This window comes from Cryptomeria japonica, chromosome 6 (genome assembly GCF_030272615.1).
Source record: "Cryptomeria japonica chromosome 6, Sugi_1.0, whole genome shotgun sequence".
Classification (NCBI taxonomy): Eukaryota; Viridiplantae; Streptophyta; class Pinopsida; order Cupressales; family Cupressaceae; genus Cryptomeria; species Cryptomeria japonica.
Window position 1 is genome coordinate 44373641 of NC_081410.1, and position 17076 is coordinate 44390716.

General features: G+C 32.6%; 1 long non-coding RNA gene across 2 annotated transcripts; it reads right to left on the reverse strand.

Moving 5' to 3' along the window:
* Positions 1–14316: 14316 nt before the first annotated feature.
* LOC131856032 (uncharacterized) lies at positions 14317–15686 on the reverse strand. 2 transcript variants are annotated; one of them, XR_009358143.1, is made up of 2 exons: positions 14665–15686; positions 14317–14576 (listed from the first exon to the last, which is right to left on the reverse strand). It is a non-coding gene; the product is annotated as an uncharacterized LOC131856032 (long non-coding RNA). The 2 variants fall into 2 exon arrangements; XR_009358142.1 differs by having other exon boundaries at positions 14317–14579.
* Between the last annotated feature and the right edge of the window lie 1390 nt (positions 15687–17076).

Consider the following 17076-nt stretch of genomic DNA (forward strand, 5'->3'; position numbering starts at 1 on the left):
TTGGGTCTGGGTTGTTGATGGTTTCTAAGGTTTCTTTGTTGTTGTAATTGTGTTGTTGATAGTCTTTGACTATGTAAAGAGTCGACGCCCTAATTAAGGCTACTTTATTAATCAAAAAACATGAACCAATAGAAAAATAGATAAATGGCATTTTAAAAATTATTAATAAAAAAATAAGTATAGACTAAAGAAATGCTACTTTATTTTTAATTTTAATTTTATATGATTATTGACTAAATACTTTTAAAGAAATACATTCATTTGAATGGATTAATATTCCTACCTTTAGTAGGAACTATTAAAGATAATAATTTTGATTTAGAATTGTTGTGGGTGGGGTCTACTTTAAAATAAACTTTTCCTAAATATATTATCTAGATTAATTAATTAGATGAGAAGGTGGAGACATTTAACTCTGGGAGTGAAGATTGATGGAAACATTTTTTACTGTTGAAAATTATATATCTTCAGATTGGAAATGGTATATTTGTGCTGATACTTTGCCTTGAGATCATGACAATAAGTCACCTCTATGAAGGGTTAAATAATGGGTATTAGTCATATTCTTATGGGAGTGGATTCAATCTCCAATGACATATTTGATCTAATATAATATACACTTGTTTTATTTGTCTTACTTCTCTAAATGCTATGGACTGGTGGTGTTTCAACCATAGGGGAGAACATCATATCACAAGCATTATGCTCTTCTAGGTTGATCCTCTTAATAGGATCAACTTCATAGTCATGAAAATGATCAAAGACAACAATCTTAAAATATGTAGATACTCTAGATGAATATACAAATTATAATTTATTTTATTACATCATTTAAAGTGCTCTTAGCATGTATTTTGTGAATCATATGAAGATTATGCTCATAATAATTCTAGATGATAAATGATATAGTTGAATGTCTTTAAATACAAGGACATAATAATAACTAAGTCTTCTTAGACTAAGAGTTGAGAAATTTTAAAATTTTAGGGGTTAGATCCATGAGTGCTAGATTGGTTCACCAATTTCATAGAGAAACCTTGTTCACATTTTCTTATTTTACTTCAAATACATATGAGAAGTTATGATTCTAAGTTGTAACTTAGAAGTTAAGATCAAAATAATTGTGATTTTGTCTTTTGGCCTTCAAAATCGGCTAAATGCAGATGTTTATGTTACTTTTTGTATTCCAATTTTTTTTTTAAAACTAAAAGATGGGTAAAAATTTATTCAAAACATTAGAAGTGCAAAGCAAGAAGAGCCAACCACCCAACAGAGAAAAGAGCACTATACAACCCTGTTTGTATCCACTAACTGATCCAACAAGAAGATAATTCCCCCCTATCCACAATATTCCAACCCTGCATTCGATCAGAAGCCCATTTGGCTAGACAATCTATTACTCCATTCCACTCCCTAGGATGTAAATAAAAGTAACAAATTCCAAAGAGCCACATAACTTGAGAATCTGTCTAATAACCAAAGCTAAGTGTCAAGTGACATCATCAAGCCACTGCTCGTTTAGCAAAGTCACCACAACCTAAGAATCAAATTCACAAATAATCCTTTTCCAACCAAGAATACAACATGGCTCTACAACATAGAAAATAGTGAGAGCCTCCATGTAATTATTCATATGTAGACCCTTATAAATAGAAAAAAAAAAAGAACATCTCTGGTGCTATCACACCCTACTCCGCCAATACCAGCATGATCAGGAATTCTTGAGAAGAGCCATCAGTATTAATTTTCAAAACTCCTTGAGGAGGGGTCCACCGACCCTCCCGATTTATCTTCCGTAAAGGATGTTTGCATGTATTCATCTTGACCCGCCTAAAATTCCTTCCTCCGAGAGAAGGGTCATCTCTCTGAAGAAGAAAATTAAACCAATTGTAGATATCAACATCTTCAGGACCTAGACCGCCAACAAAGTCACACTTTGCCAAGACAGTCTCACGAAGAGAGTGAATAGTTTTCAACCACAAGCGTTGAACAACCACCCGAACATCATGAAAAATCCTACGATTCCTCTCCAACCAAATATGCTAGATAATGAGAGTTGGTCCAAGAACCCAAGTGACTTGAAGAAATGAGGTCTTAACATGGGGCTGACCCTAGCGGGCCCAAAACTCAGCCAAAGAGGAGACATGCCAGCAAGCCTAATGCCAAATGCTCCACCAGAAGTACCAAATTTCCTTAGAGAAAGAGCACTAAAAGATTAGATGACACACACTCATCACTATTATGACCCAAAACACACGTAGAGGGACCAAGGAATCCCCGCTTGCATGAATATAATGGTGTTAAGATAGATATATTTGACATCTCTGCATTTAATCAATATATCAGAAATTTCCTTCAACCAAAGTGTCACGAATAAAAGAATCCATTTCAATATGTCTGCTATGTTTTGTCTTTTCTTTATTAAGAATAAAAAAAGTTTTTGAAAGGGCCCAAACGCTTTTACAAAGAAAAAGCCATCGACAACAATAGAACCTAAAGATCAACGAAGAGACAAACATAAGAACCCACAACACTATGGCCACAACGAACAGCTGCATCTCTGTCCTTTATTAAAATATCAGAAATTTCTTTCAAGTAAACTGTCATAATTAAGATGATCAACCCCTTCAAGATCCCCAAATCATCAAACCAAATCTTCACCATGCATCGAAAAGTACATATCTTAATAAACGACTGCACGATCACTGTCATCAATTAAACTATAACCCTTCAATGCCCATACCCTTCTGAGCAGAAACTCAAACTAATCCCCTGTCAAAATCTAAAAACACAAATCTTTTATTCTTCATGGCCAAAAGAATACAGAGCATCAGGATAAAAATACTGCATACCCTGAATTTCTTTTCATTCTGTCAATGCACATGACCAGGTGTGCAACGCATGACATAATGCCCTCTACGCCGAGGCCTGGGATTACTCATACATAACATCATAAACATCATTGCCATGATCAATACCAGCAGAACTTTAAACTCATCCCCAGACTCTTCTTCCTTTATAATGTGATAGGTCCCCATTTGCTTCCACAATATGAATCAATCAACTATAACAGTTTCAGGGATATGATTTGTTTGTTATTCTTCACATTCAATCTTGTAGATTTTGATGTTGTCAATGTTTCGGATCAAATATTATGATCCATCATCAAGACAAGAGAATAAGCGAGAGAACAAAAGAACACATTCATGACAGATTCTAAATCACAGTGGGGGAGAGAACAAGAGAACAAAAGAACACAGAACACATTCATGACAGATTCTAAATCACAGTGGGGATTTCTTATATCAGAGGAAATCAGTGCAGGGCATTTCAGAAATTATGTTAAAGTGGGTTGGCATTATAGTAAGTCTCTTTCCTGGAACTTTCCTATAGACCAGTCAAAAGTTTATTAGAATATTTTTTCTTTCTGAGAAATTTCATGTAGAATATTTTTTCTTTCTGAGAAATTTCATGGAGATTCACAGTCAAGCATTAATGGGTAGAACGGGTCATGAGTTTGTAGAACAGGTTTTATATTATATAGCTGTATATTGTAGTCAATATATTAAATTTTTTTTGAAGGTAGCACTAATTCAATATACTGTGTACTAATTGACTATATTTTTTAATCAACTGCAATTAAAACTATGATCAAATAGATATATATAGCATGCTGAGACTATTCTAATTTTTAATAGTTAAATGACAAGCATTATGTTTTTTCTTCTATATATTCTTGTTCTATACAATTTTTTAATGGGATTTTTTGGGGTTTAGGTTAGGATGACTTTTGTATGAGAGTTGTTGAATATTATTTATTATTTATTTTTATTGTATTTTTTAAAGGGTGTTGAATTTGATTGGTTTAAGGATGAAAAATGTTCATTTGTATGTCTTTAGTATTTGGTTTTAGCACATAAATTTGACTGCTTTGGCACTCCCTTTTGACCCAAATTCTCATTTGACCATTAAACATAATTAAATCCATCGTTAGGTATTTATCAACTCTTAGATTACAAGTACCTCATCCAAGCTCAATTTCACACTCACAAATTTGATCTAATTCATTTTCACACATTTGATTCTCAAAGTTTTATATTTAACTATAAAAATGCGCTCAAGCTAACCACTTTATAACTATCCATAATGAGCCAACTTCCACACCAAACACTTTAAAATTTGTATATTAAGATACAAAGGGTCATCAACCCTTAAGTTATTTCATTATCCATCCATTATCTATCCACCAATCGTATAGAGGGATTCTTATCCTTGATTGAATTACACTTACTATTACTATATCCCTTGTCATAACCCTATACTATATTATCATATTTTGAAATTACATCAAATCTTTGTCAAACAAATTTCAAGACCCTAGTTTTATTTTGTTTCATCTTCCAAGTTACACTCATTAGGACAATGCCTATTGTATTCATTGCATGCTATATTCCTTCATTAAAAAAAGTTGATTTGAATCTATAGGTTTGTTATATGGAGAAGATTCTTGTGTAGAATCAAAGGTGTCTGTCAATAACGCCAATCTTTATTGCAGGTCCATAGAAGATACATGTTCATTTCTATGAGTCAAAGTTGATTTATATGTTTCATAGATTTTTTTTGAATTATTTCTATGCCCACAAATTTGATCCTAGCCAAAATCAAAGAATGAAGATAGTTTATCCTTTCTCTTTTGATGCATCTAATTAAGGGGTTGTAAGCTATGATTCAAAAGTTATGATCAAAGTAAAAGAAAAATATCTATCAATCATAAAAAACAACTAAACACTTTCACTTGGTTTAATTTCTAAATTTAGTCATATAATTTGTTGCTTGCTATATTCATTAAAATAATTTAGTAATGAAATAATTTTATTATTTTTTTTTTTTTTGAACCCCATTGATCTTACATCCATAGGGTTTTTCCTTACACTTTTATCTTTCTACATTTGAGTTTTTAGCTTTCATATTTTTAATTTTTAATTTTAAATTTGTTTAGAACTTGCACCTACTCCCACTTGTGCTTTATTATTTTGTTTTCTTAGTGTTTGAGATTTCAATATGTACAATCTCATTTATCTCTACCTTCTACCCTTTAATAACTTCAGTGTTAATTATTTCATTATGTGATTCAAAAAGTGGATCAATTTAGGTAGACCAATGGAGTCAAGCTACAAATCAAGTTTGTGGAAAGTTGGTTGGACACATATGGTAACATTATAAGTTTATCTATATTGAAATTTATAGTGCTTAGTGGTGTTGTAATTGCAATTGTGGTAATGAGTTGCAACCATTTAAGTTTGTTGCAAGTTCACATGTAAAAAATTTACAAGTGATAGGTTTCACTCTAATAGTCACATGATCATTTTTGGTGTCATCTTGCTACTCTAATTACTACTCAAAGCTATATTTTTTCAAGTTGGGGAAATATTATTTCTTGCAATAATGCTATAGATGTGGTTGATCAATTAGACAAAATATTTGAGAATGTTTAATAAAGTCTAGTAGTTGCATCCAAGTTGGAATTGTCACATGGCTTTTAGTTGATTATAATAAAGGGTTGAAGTAATAGGAAGATGGAGTCGAAGGGATGTGTTCTAGGTGGTGAATGAGTACTTTAGGAAGAGGGAGTCAGAGAGATGTGTTCTAGGTGGTGAATGAGTACTTTATGTTGGATGGTGTTCATTTTACCTATCAATGGTGATATGCTTTCGTTTTCCTTGGTGCACAACTAATTGTTAGTTCTTTTATAGATAATGATTATTTTCTTTCCAAGATGGTGATTCCACTTATTGACAACATCTATTTTCCATTGACCAATGGTGACTATTTTTGTTCTTTATAAAGACACATTTTCCTTATAGTAGTGACATGTTATTCTATTAGCATTTGACCCTACATTCATTTCATCAAGGTGTTTTGTTTATCATTCATTAGTGTGACCTTTACCATTCTCCTTCCTTATTGGGCATACCCAATCTATCTTCTTAATTATTAGGCATGCATTTCATCTTTCAGCAAGAAAACATTTTCCTTACTAATCATATCATTTCATTTTTCTTATTTTGTGGCTACATCTAATTACCCTTGCTAGGGAGTGATGGTTTGGGGGCCATGTCTATTTTCTTATAGCCAAATAGTGATGATTCTCTAGGAAGTGACTATTATACTTTATGGATGACATCAATTACGTGTTGCCAATGATTTTTCATGTTTTGGGAAATAAGAATTTGAAGGGACACAAATGGAAGGTGAAGAATTGGAGAAAGAGAGAAGCCTTAATATTTTCTCATATGGGAAGCAATTATTTCAGGGTTTTATTGATTAGGAAGTGTTAGCTTGTGCCAAAATGTTGGTTAGTTGTGTTAGCTAATGCTAAGTAAGTTGATTGGTTAGCTAAGACTAGTTAGAAATGAGTCATGAAAGGATTAAATGTTGCAGCAAGTGTGGAAAAGAAGCTCCAATTATGCATTTATAAGAGTGGCCATTATTGTGCCATTAGATTCGAAAGATGTTTACAATGATATGAAGCATTTATAAAGCCAATGACTTAGCAAAAAGCCTAAAACAACAAATCATCCATTTTTAGGCTGCAAAATTGCTTCAATCACAATTGATACAAAATTGCCTTTGTGCTGATTACGATAAGCTTGAAATCACCTAGTAATAGAAGCAATTTATTTCATTTTAATGTTTTTATTTATACTTTAGAAGTAACAAAAAAAATGTTAAAAAAAGTTGTAGTAATGATGTCAGTTAGCACTTAGCTTTGGTTATTGGACAGATTCTCAAGTTGTGTAGCTCTTTGGAATTTGTTACTTTTATTTACATTCCTAGGGAGTTGAATGGAGTAGCAGACTGTCTAGCCAAATGAGCTTTTGATCGAATTCAGGGTTGGAATATTGTGGATAGGGGGCAATTATCTTCAGAATTGTCGCACATGTTGGATCAATTAGTGGATACTAGACAAAGTTGTATAGTGCTCTTTTCTCTGCTGGACGGTTGACCCTTCTTACTTTGTACTTCTCTTGTTTTGAATAAATTTTTACCTCTTTTAATTTAATATAGTTTTAGAAATGCTCTTTTCAGTGCTAGATGATTGACCCTTCTTACTTTGTACTTCTCTTGTTTTGAATAAATTTTTACCTCTTTTAATTTAATGTAGTTTTAGAAATGCTCTTTTGTGTGCTAGATGATTGATCCTTCTTACTTTGTACTTCTCTTATTTTGAATAAATTTTTACCTCTTTTAATTTAATATTGTTTTAAAAATGATTTGATTTTTTATAACCATTTTGTATGACTCATACCCAAACTTCCTCCTCTGCAACAAAATTCAGAATTTAAAAACACAACCCATTATTCTTCACACCAAGAAAAACCAGGGGGGAAATAAAACATAGCATATGACCAGACGAACTGGATTTACTCTACGCAGACGACGCCTGGGATTGATCATGCACAACATCATAAACATCATTGCAATCAGCAAAACCAACATAATTTTAATGGCAGAACTTTGCTTCCACAATATGGGTCGACTGTAACACTCCATAGAGATTTTGCAATGTCAGAATATCTTACAGCTAAAATAGTCATTGTGGGAATTTGTTATATCAGAAAAAATCAGGGAAGGGCCATTTGGGTTTCTCTGAAATTTCCGTACAGTGGGTTGTAATTAGATCAACTCTCTTTCCTGGAACTCAACATTAGATCGGTCAAAGTTTATCGGAATTGTGTACAACATTGTTTAGTTTCTCAGAAATTACATTGATACTTTTATTGATGATTGTTGATTTCCTTTCACGGTGGTGATTCCTCTTACTGTCAACATCTATCTTCCATTGACTGATGACTATTCTTGTTCTTCATAGAGGTCAATTTTCCCAGTCTTAGCAACATGTTTTGCTATTGGCATATGAGATATGCATTCATTCCATCAGGGTGGTGTGTTTACCATTTATTGGCCTGACCTTTCCCATTCCTCTTGTTGGACATGTCCATTCTTCTTCATTAGAAAGCATGCATTTCATCTGTCCACAAGCAATCCTTTTCTTAATTAATAAGATCATTTTCCTTGTTCTAGGACCCATCTATTACCCTTGTTCTAGGACCACATCTATTTTCCTAGCTTACCATTCATTGGTCCGACCTTTCCCATTCCTCTTCCTTGTTAGACATGTCCATTTTTAATCATTAGCAAGCATGCATTTCGTCTTTCCACAAGCAATCATCTTCCTTACTAATAATATCATTTTCCTTGTTCTAGGACCCATCTATTACCCTTATTCTAGGACCACATCTATTTTCCTAGCTTACCATTCATTGGTCTGACCTTTCCCATTCCTCTTCCTTGTTAGACATGTCCACTTTTATTCATTAGCAAGCATGCATTTCATCTTTCCACAAGCAATCATCTTCCTTACTAATAATATCATTTTCCTTGTTCTAGGACCCATCTATTACCCTTATTCTAGGACCACATCTATTTTCCTAGCTTACCATTCATTGGTCTGACCTTTCCCATTCCTCTTCCTTGTTAGACATGTCCACTTTTATTCATTAGCAAGCATGCATTTCGTCTTTCCACAAGCAATCATCTTCCTTACTAATAATATCATTTTCCTTGTTCTAGGACCCATCTATTACCGTTATTCTAGGACTACATCTATTTTCCTAGCTTACCATTCATTGGTCTGACCTTTCCCATTCCTCTTCCTTGTTAGACATGTCCATTTTTATTCATTAGCAAGCATGCATTTCGTCTTTCCACAAGCAATCATCTTCCTTACTAATAATACCATTTCCCTTGTTCTAGGACCCATCTATTACCTTTATTCTAGGACCACATCTATTTTCCTATGGCTAGGTAGTGATGGTTCTCTAGGAAGTTACTATTGTACTTTATGAATGGCATGAGTTTGTCTATTGCCAATGATTGTTCATGTTTATGGGAAACAAGAATATTAAGGAATACAAGTGGAAGGGAGGAGAGAAGCCTCCATATTTTATGGTGTGGCAAGTCGTTATTTTTTAGGTTTGTTGATTGGGAATTGTTAGCTTGTGTCAAAGAGGTTGGTTAGTTTGTGTTAGCTTATGTCATTGGTTAATTGAGGTTAGTTAGCAAAGGGTTTTGAAAGGAGGAAGAATGTTGTTGCAAGTCTGACAAAGAAGCTCCCTTTATGCATTTAAATGAGTGGCCATTGTCGTCCCATTAGATAATGGTAGTAAATCACTTTCAATAGGTTACATACAGAGCTATTGAGGCTAATGCAACTAGAGCTATTGGATTGGATCTCATCCTAGAGTCAATGGTAGGAGTTCATATCTCAAGATTTTAATCTTTCATTTTCACTATTGTATATATTTTTGTAGCTTCATGTCATTAAAAAGCTTCTACAAAACTCATGGAGTGATGTATACATGTATTAGTGGGCATGAAGAGTTGCTCATTTTTTCCTTGAGTTGTATTCCCCTTTTAGGGTTTCTCTAGAGAAAACCTTATAATTGCACGTGTGTGATTGCAAGGTTGTTTCATTTATAGATGATTTATTCCCTATGGTAGTTGTCAACATGCACATGCCCTAGTGACTAACATTCATTACAAGTGGTGTTGGTGCATGTTGAAGTATTTGGGAGAGCAATAATTGCACATATGTATTATAGATGGCGAGAGTGGAACATAACTACCCTAATTTATGGATTATCATGAATTTACTTAGCTCTTATCCTCAACATATATACATTCATATATCAAAAATCCTAATTTATTTCCATTGTTGCAACTATCCATGAATCCTTGAGGATGTAGTCTCCTTTCAACATATATAGGATTCTTTACATTGTATGCATGCATTAGTTCATAGTGCGTCTCATTTTTCATCTTTTCTAGAGATTTTTGGCACCTTTCCTTCCATTTTAGAAGGTTTTTCTTGATTTATCCCAATGATTCATGATGATTATACATCTCATTTGACATATGATGATGATCATTTAACCCTATCTTCTCATATTAATTCTAGGGTTTAGGCTTCATGTAATATTGTTGTAACTTGTGACAATATTCTTTTATATCTCATGATTGTTAACCATTTGCATCAATTGATTCTCGTCAAGTTGCATCTCTATTGCCAAGAACAAAGTGCAAATCAAAGATCTAACTTTTAGTTTCTTGAGAATTATATCTATACTCTAGTAAGATGGGTAAGATAAGGTTCAAGGCTCATGTAGTAGATTAAAATTGGATGAATTAGTATGTGACTTTGTTTACATTATTGGTAGCCTATGGCATTATTACATATAGCATCCTAGGAAGGTTCTCAACATGGGATAATTTTTCATAGACATTAGGGGAAGGAGTGGGTGCTAAGGATGAATGTGAAGTAGGGGAAGTGGCGTGTTTCAAATGAAGAAATGATAGTGAACTTAATGACATACATGTGGAGAAGGAGATCAATGATTCAAATCTTTTTCATTAGGTGGTTCGAATTAGGGAGATCACTAAATACATGGATGGGGTACTGAGTGTGGAGAATCATTTGGCTATGGCAAATCTTCTACTCAACCTTGGGCATATGTGAGGAAGGAGTTTTTTTAATGCTGCTCAAACTTTCTCATGCTTCATTGTTGTCAAATATTGTCATTCCCTTTTGACTTCATGGCGATATAAATGTGGTTCATCACATATATTTTGATTTCCTTCCTGATCATTTTAATACAACTAAGAAAAGACAACAATGCTTGCAACATTCTACGGTGGTTATGAAGGTTTTGAAGGTGGTGTTGCCTATAGACATGATTCCAACATTTTTCGAGTGTTTTGATGGTGAAGAATTAAATAAGTGGTGGTGGTTGCTCCACCTGGTAAGGTTCTTTCCTGTGATAAATGTAATGGTGCTTCTAGGGGTTGTTTGGGGCTTGCATAATTTGATCCAAACCCCATTTTATTTCTCAAACTAGATTGTGATTTTTTTAAAGGTTTAGTCAATAATTGGTTTCTAAGCTTGCTTTGGTTGTATTGTTTAGACTTCTCAAATGCTACAATTTATATATAGCTTGGGTGTGTAGTTTTTCAATTGTATTGATAGATGCCTCATCGATTTGACAACTAGTATCATGGTTCTATAATAATTTTTTAGACATGGTCCCAATTGTGTTTACATTCCAACTTCCCAATAAGGATGCCCTTTCATTTTTTAATTCTTGAGCCTGAATTTAATATTAACAAAAAAAAAATTAGATAAATATATTTAAATTATATATACTAATTTATCATTTATAAATTTTTAAAAAAATCATTAACTTTTTAAAATAAAAAAATATGTCCTTAATAATAAAGAGACATAATATTACACTCTCAAACCTCAAATAAAAACAATAAATTGAACTCTTAAATTACTATAAATCAATAAGAATTAATTAAGTATTATTTAAAATTATTATTTTTAAAATATATTTAAAAGAGAGCATCTCTTGATTTATTGATAAAAATATCTAACTAGAATAGAAAACTATTAAAATTCCTTTTTTATAATTAGAAAACAAAGTATGTGACAATTTCAAATCACTTTCATTTTTTACATTGACTTATCTACAAGGCACTTGCTTATAAATAAAGATTTCAAATCCACATCATTAAATGTGATGCCACACCAACATATTAAATTAAATTAACAATACTTATTATAACTATTAAGATATTCTCAATTAATAGATCCTCTCCTAATCTAAATTTAGAATACTTAAATTTTTCTCTTCCACAACTAACTGATGTCATAATGTTAGAATATTTTTCAATTAGAACAATCATAATGATAATTTGTTTTTTTTTTATCGATAAAAGGTCAAGGCCAAAGAATTTTATTAATTTAAAAAATAGATAGATTTACATTTACACCTCCATTCGGTGTGGGCACCGGTAGGAAAGAATGGAGGGAAGAAAACCTCCGGTCTAGCCCAGATCCCTCAAGGATCAGAAAAATTAAGAATGCAATACAAAATGGAGGTACAAGATCACAAAGGGAACTTGTCCAAAATAATGAAGATTGTATGTAGAAATCCTCTGTGTAAAGTTGAGCAGCAGATTGTCCATCTCTTGGGGTGATGCTGCCATTTGTAGGCGACAGTTCTTGCTATTCTTGAAACACAAGGTTAAGCATGCTCTGCTCGTTATGCTGTACAAAATCTTGAGAAAATCTTTCACCAAAATGTTAGGAAAAGGAAAACCGAACAGGTCAACTTATACAACATAATGATAATTTGTTATAAGAATAAAACTATTGAAATTCATTCATTCATTTATGAAAGCAGTAGTGAAATTCATTCATTCATTTATGAAAGCAGACAAAAAATAAAACCCCTGTTATTCTAATATCAATTAAACTGCTTTTGAAATATAAGTTCATAAATTTATTTTTAATGGATAGAATGGAGTTAACATAGATGTCTTTGGCATCTTTACCTTAAGTTAGTACATCAATACAAACTTCTGTGGATATAAGACTTATAACATAGATATATCGGAGATTTTCTTGACTAAATTGTCATGATTACAAGATCTTATTTTTTATTCAGCGCAAATAAGACATTTTGAAAAGCTTGACTTTGTTACAAAGAGAAAGATCATATACAACAATGGAACCTAAAGATCGGTAAGATGCAATCATAAGAATCCACTATACGATGACTCTAACCAATAGCTGTCTTTATTTTGTATCAATATATTAGAAATTTCAAATGAAGGTAAAATTTTAGACACCATTAAGTACAATTATTGAGATCACTTTAAGTTAGCATTCACTTACAAAACTAGACAAGAAACTATACTTGTTATTCTAACATCATTTAAAATTAAAATATGAATCAGTAAACATTATGTAAAACTATTGAAATCATTCTAAATTAACATTCACTTACAAAACTAGACAAGAAACTAATCGTTATTCTAACATCGTTTAAAATTAAAATATGAAACCATAATGGTTATAATTGGGTTATACATATTGATCTGAGGTTCCAAACAAATATGGTGAATGAACTCCAAAAAACAGTGAGATGTTTATCCTCTTGATTAAAAATCAAACATAAAGGTAGGGGCTTGGTGAAAAGCAACAATATAACAACATTGAAGGTGAAACTAGACCTCTGTTATGTTAATATCATTCAAACTACCTTTATCTTTGAAATTGTCTCACATGTTGGAGTAGTTAGTTGACGAAGATAGATTTGTTTAATATTTTGTTCTTTGTTGGGCTTCTGGCCCTTCTTGCTTTGTAATTCTCTTTGTGTTGAATAAATTTAAACCCCCCTTTAGTAAAAAAAAAATGTATACAGTCATCATGAGAAACCTATTGAAATCCACTTTAAATTAACATCCAATTACAAAACCAAAGAGAAAATTGTACCTCGTTTAATGTAACATCAATTAAATATATGGTGATAACACATATATTTGGCATCTTTGTATTTAAGATATGAGAGATCTCCTTGACTAAGCTATTATCTTTCATTAAAGATAAATAAAAGTTTTTGAAAGGTTAAATACTATTACAAAGAGAAGACCATATACAACAATGGGGCGTAGAGATCCGTAAAGAGACAATCATAAGGATCCATTATATTGTGGTTGTAATCAACAACTACTCTATCTTGTAATAATATATCAGAAATGTCTTCTAACTAAATTAACACAAATAGAGAGGTTCATTTCTTAAAAATCACCAAAACAGTAAACCTAATCTTAACAATTTATGAAAAATTACATTTAATGAAATAAATGCACAATCATTCTCACCAATATAAACTCATACATCTTTTTGAGAATACAATAGAGTTAATATGATGTATTTGGCATCTTTAAACTAAAAGAGGGGTAAAAATTTATTCAACACAAAGAACATAGAGTAAAGGGCCAGAAGCCGAGCAAAGAATAGAACATTAAACAGCTCTATCTTTACTTTTCATTAATACATCAACATTTCTTTTTATGAATACAATGATGTTAACATGGATATATTTGGCATTTCTGCATTTAATATAGCAGAGATTTCTTTGACTAAACTGTCATGATTACAGGATCTTATCTTTTATTAAAGATAAATAAAAGTTTTTGAAAAACTCGATCTTGTTACAATGAGAAGATAATATGCAACAATGGAGTCCAATGATCAGTAAAAATACAACCATAAGGATCCACTATATTGGCGTTGTAATAATATATCAGATCTTATCTTTTATTAAAGGATAACTAAAAGTTTTTGAAAGGCTCAACTTTGTTACAAAGAGAAGTTCATATAGAACAATGGAGTCCAAAGACCAGTAAAGATACAAATCATAAGAATCTGCTATATTGTGGCTATCTTTATCTTGTAATAATATATCAGAGATTTTTTCTAACTAAATTATCACAAATAGAGAGATCCATTCCTTCAAAATCATCAAAACAGTAAACCTAACCCTCACCATTTATCAAAAATTACACTTAATGAACTAAGTACACAATCATTCTCATCAATTAAACTGCAACCCTTCGATACCCAGACAATGTACCCCCTCTGAACAGAAACTGAAAGCAATCCCCTGCTACAAAAGTCAAAATCTGAAAACAATAAGCTATTATTCTTCATGGCCAAAAGAACACAAAATACAGGAGGAAATTACTGCATACCCTGAAATTCTTATTTTCTGTCAATGTACATGATCACATTTGCAGCACGTCTGACAATGCAGTCTATATGTACAGGACATAGGCTTGTTTGTACATAGAATCACAAACAGTAAACCTAATTTTTATCATTTATCGAAAAAATTACACTTAATGAACTAAATTCATACCAATTAAACTACAACCCTTCAATATCTAATCAATATACCCTCTGAACAGAAACTGAAAACCCTCCCCTGCTAGAAAAGTCACAATCTAAAAACAGTAAGCTATTATTCTTCATGCCCAAAAGAACACAGAATACCAGGAGGAAAATACTACATACCCTGATTTTTGTATTTTTATTTTGGTTCAATGTGCATGACCACATTTGCAGCGCGCCTGACAACGCGCCTGACAATGCAGTCTATGTAGACGAGGCGTAGGTTTGTTTGTACAGAGCATCAGAGACAGTAGTAACACCAGCAATACCACCAGCCATATAAACTTGTTCCCCTCTGAAGAAACCCTAGGCTCAGGCTCACATTCCTTCACAAAGAAACAGTACCACGCCATTTTTGCTTACACAATGTGGATCAACTTTAACAGTGCAGAGGGATTCTGTAATGTCAGAATATTGATCAATTGTTGGAGTTTTTTTGTAAGAGAATAAATTAGGGCAGGGTTTCCTGGCTCTCACAGATATCCCCTTTTAGTGGGTTGTCATTATATCCAGCCTCTTTCCTAGTGTTTGGCAGCAGATCGGACAAAAGGTTATTGGAATTACACACAGCATAGTTGTTTTTCAACCAGAACAGGTCAGTGTCAATCATTTCTGGTAAAGCAGGTGATGAGTTGTGTGCATTAGAGTAAATGTATCAGTCATTTCCAGCAAGAATAAGTTTCACTGAGTTGTTGTACAATGGAGGTAACAAACCAACTTTTTATATTCACATAGACATTATATCGTGAATGGGAAGATGGGTTATGAGTCAGTTTTTTCTTTTGGTAATTTTTTATATTACAAGATTCATGTTTACGCAGGAGAAGAGTATCAGTAATTGTTGTAGTTAATTTTGAACATTCACAGATCTTAAATGGTATATCAGATTTCAATGTTTTTTTTGGTTAATTATGTATGCAATTTAACTGTTTATAACTATTGTTCTTTGGACAGTAAAGACGAACATTGTGGGATCTATTATGCACACAAAGATCAAAAAATGTCATTTAGAAGTGTTGCTCAATACATACCCCCAATAATTGTGTACTACAACTACTTCAAACATTATCAATACTTAGTTGTGCACTATGGGTACCAATAAAGTTGTACAACTCTTGCAATTAAAGTCTACACATTTTAACTATGGGCTTTTAGTTATAATTTATTTGATTTCTTTAAAGTTAGTAATTGGGGGGTTGGGTGAGCAAGGAGTGATCAGTCATTGGAAGCCCCTTCCTCTATATTTTGTTATAGGGGAAGAGCACCAGTAGTTGAGCACCCTAACTTTGCGCTTCTCAAAATCCTATATGGAAATTTCAAATCACTTCCATTTTTTTATAGTAGCTTATTTGGCAAGTCCCCTGCTTATAACTAAGCTTTCAACACCACATCATCAAGTATGGTGCCACATCAGCATGCTTTTTGCCAAGGTGTCCAAAACAGCCCCAAAAAAAGTGAGACCAATAGGTGTGCAAAAGAGGCCCCAATAGTTGTGCAGCTGATATGGCATCACCTAATTGGTTACTTTTTACAATATTAGTACATTTCCTAACAGCTATTGGTACATTTCCTAACAAAAAGTGATATTTTATGTTTCAAACAATAGGTTTCATTTGTTCAATTTTTGGAACAAAAGGTATCAACAACCCTCACAACAATTGGTACATGCTCAACTACTCGTGCTCTTCCCCTATACATTCATTTTTAGTATTTTTTTGGGTATTGAACAAAAGAAGAGCTATTTGCCATTCATCACTCCTTCCACAACCAACCTCCCAATTACTAACTTTTTAAAAACCAAAAAACAAATAACTAAAAGTCCATTAATAAATTTCACATGTACCAATAGCCGCTCATTTTTTAACATTTTTGGACCATAATTGGCCCATTTGTGCACCTTTATTGGTGCCCATAGGCATGACTACTACTAGGACATTTGTGCATAAATATTGGCAATTTTAAGTGACAATTATTGGGGCATCTTTAAAATGTGTACTTTTTGACCCTTGTGCACATAACAATCCCACATCGTGCATCGTTGCCACCTAAAAGCTAAAACAATAGCTATAAGTAGTTAAGTCGCACGTGGAGATAACCAAAAATAAATCATCAAAATCTGATGTAGTGTTTAAAATCTGAAGGTGTGCGAAGTTAGCTATAACGACTATTGGTATGCATAGATCTCATAGCGCTTACCTTTACTACTCAAAGAC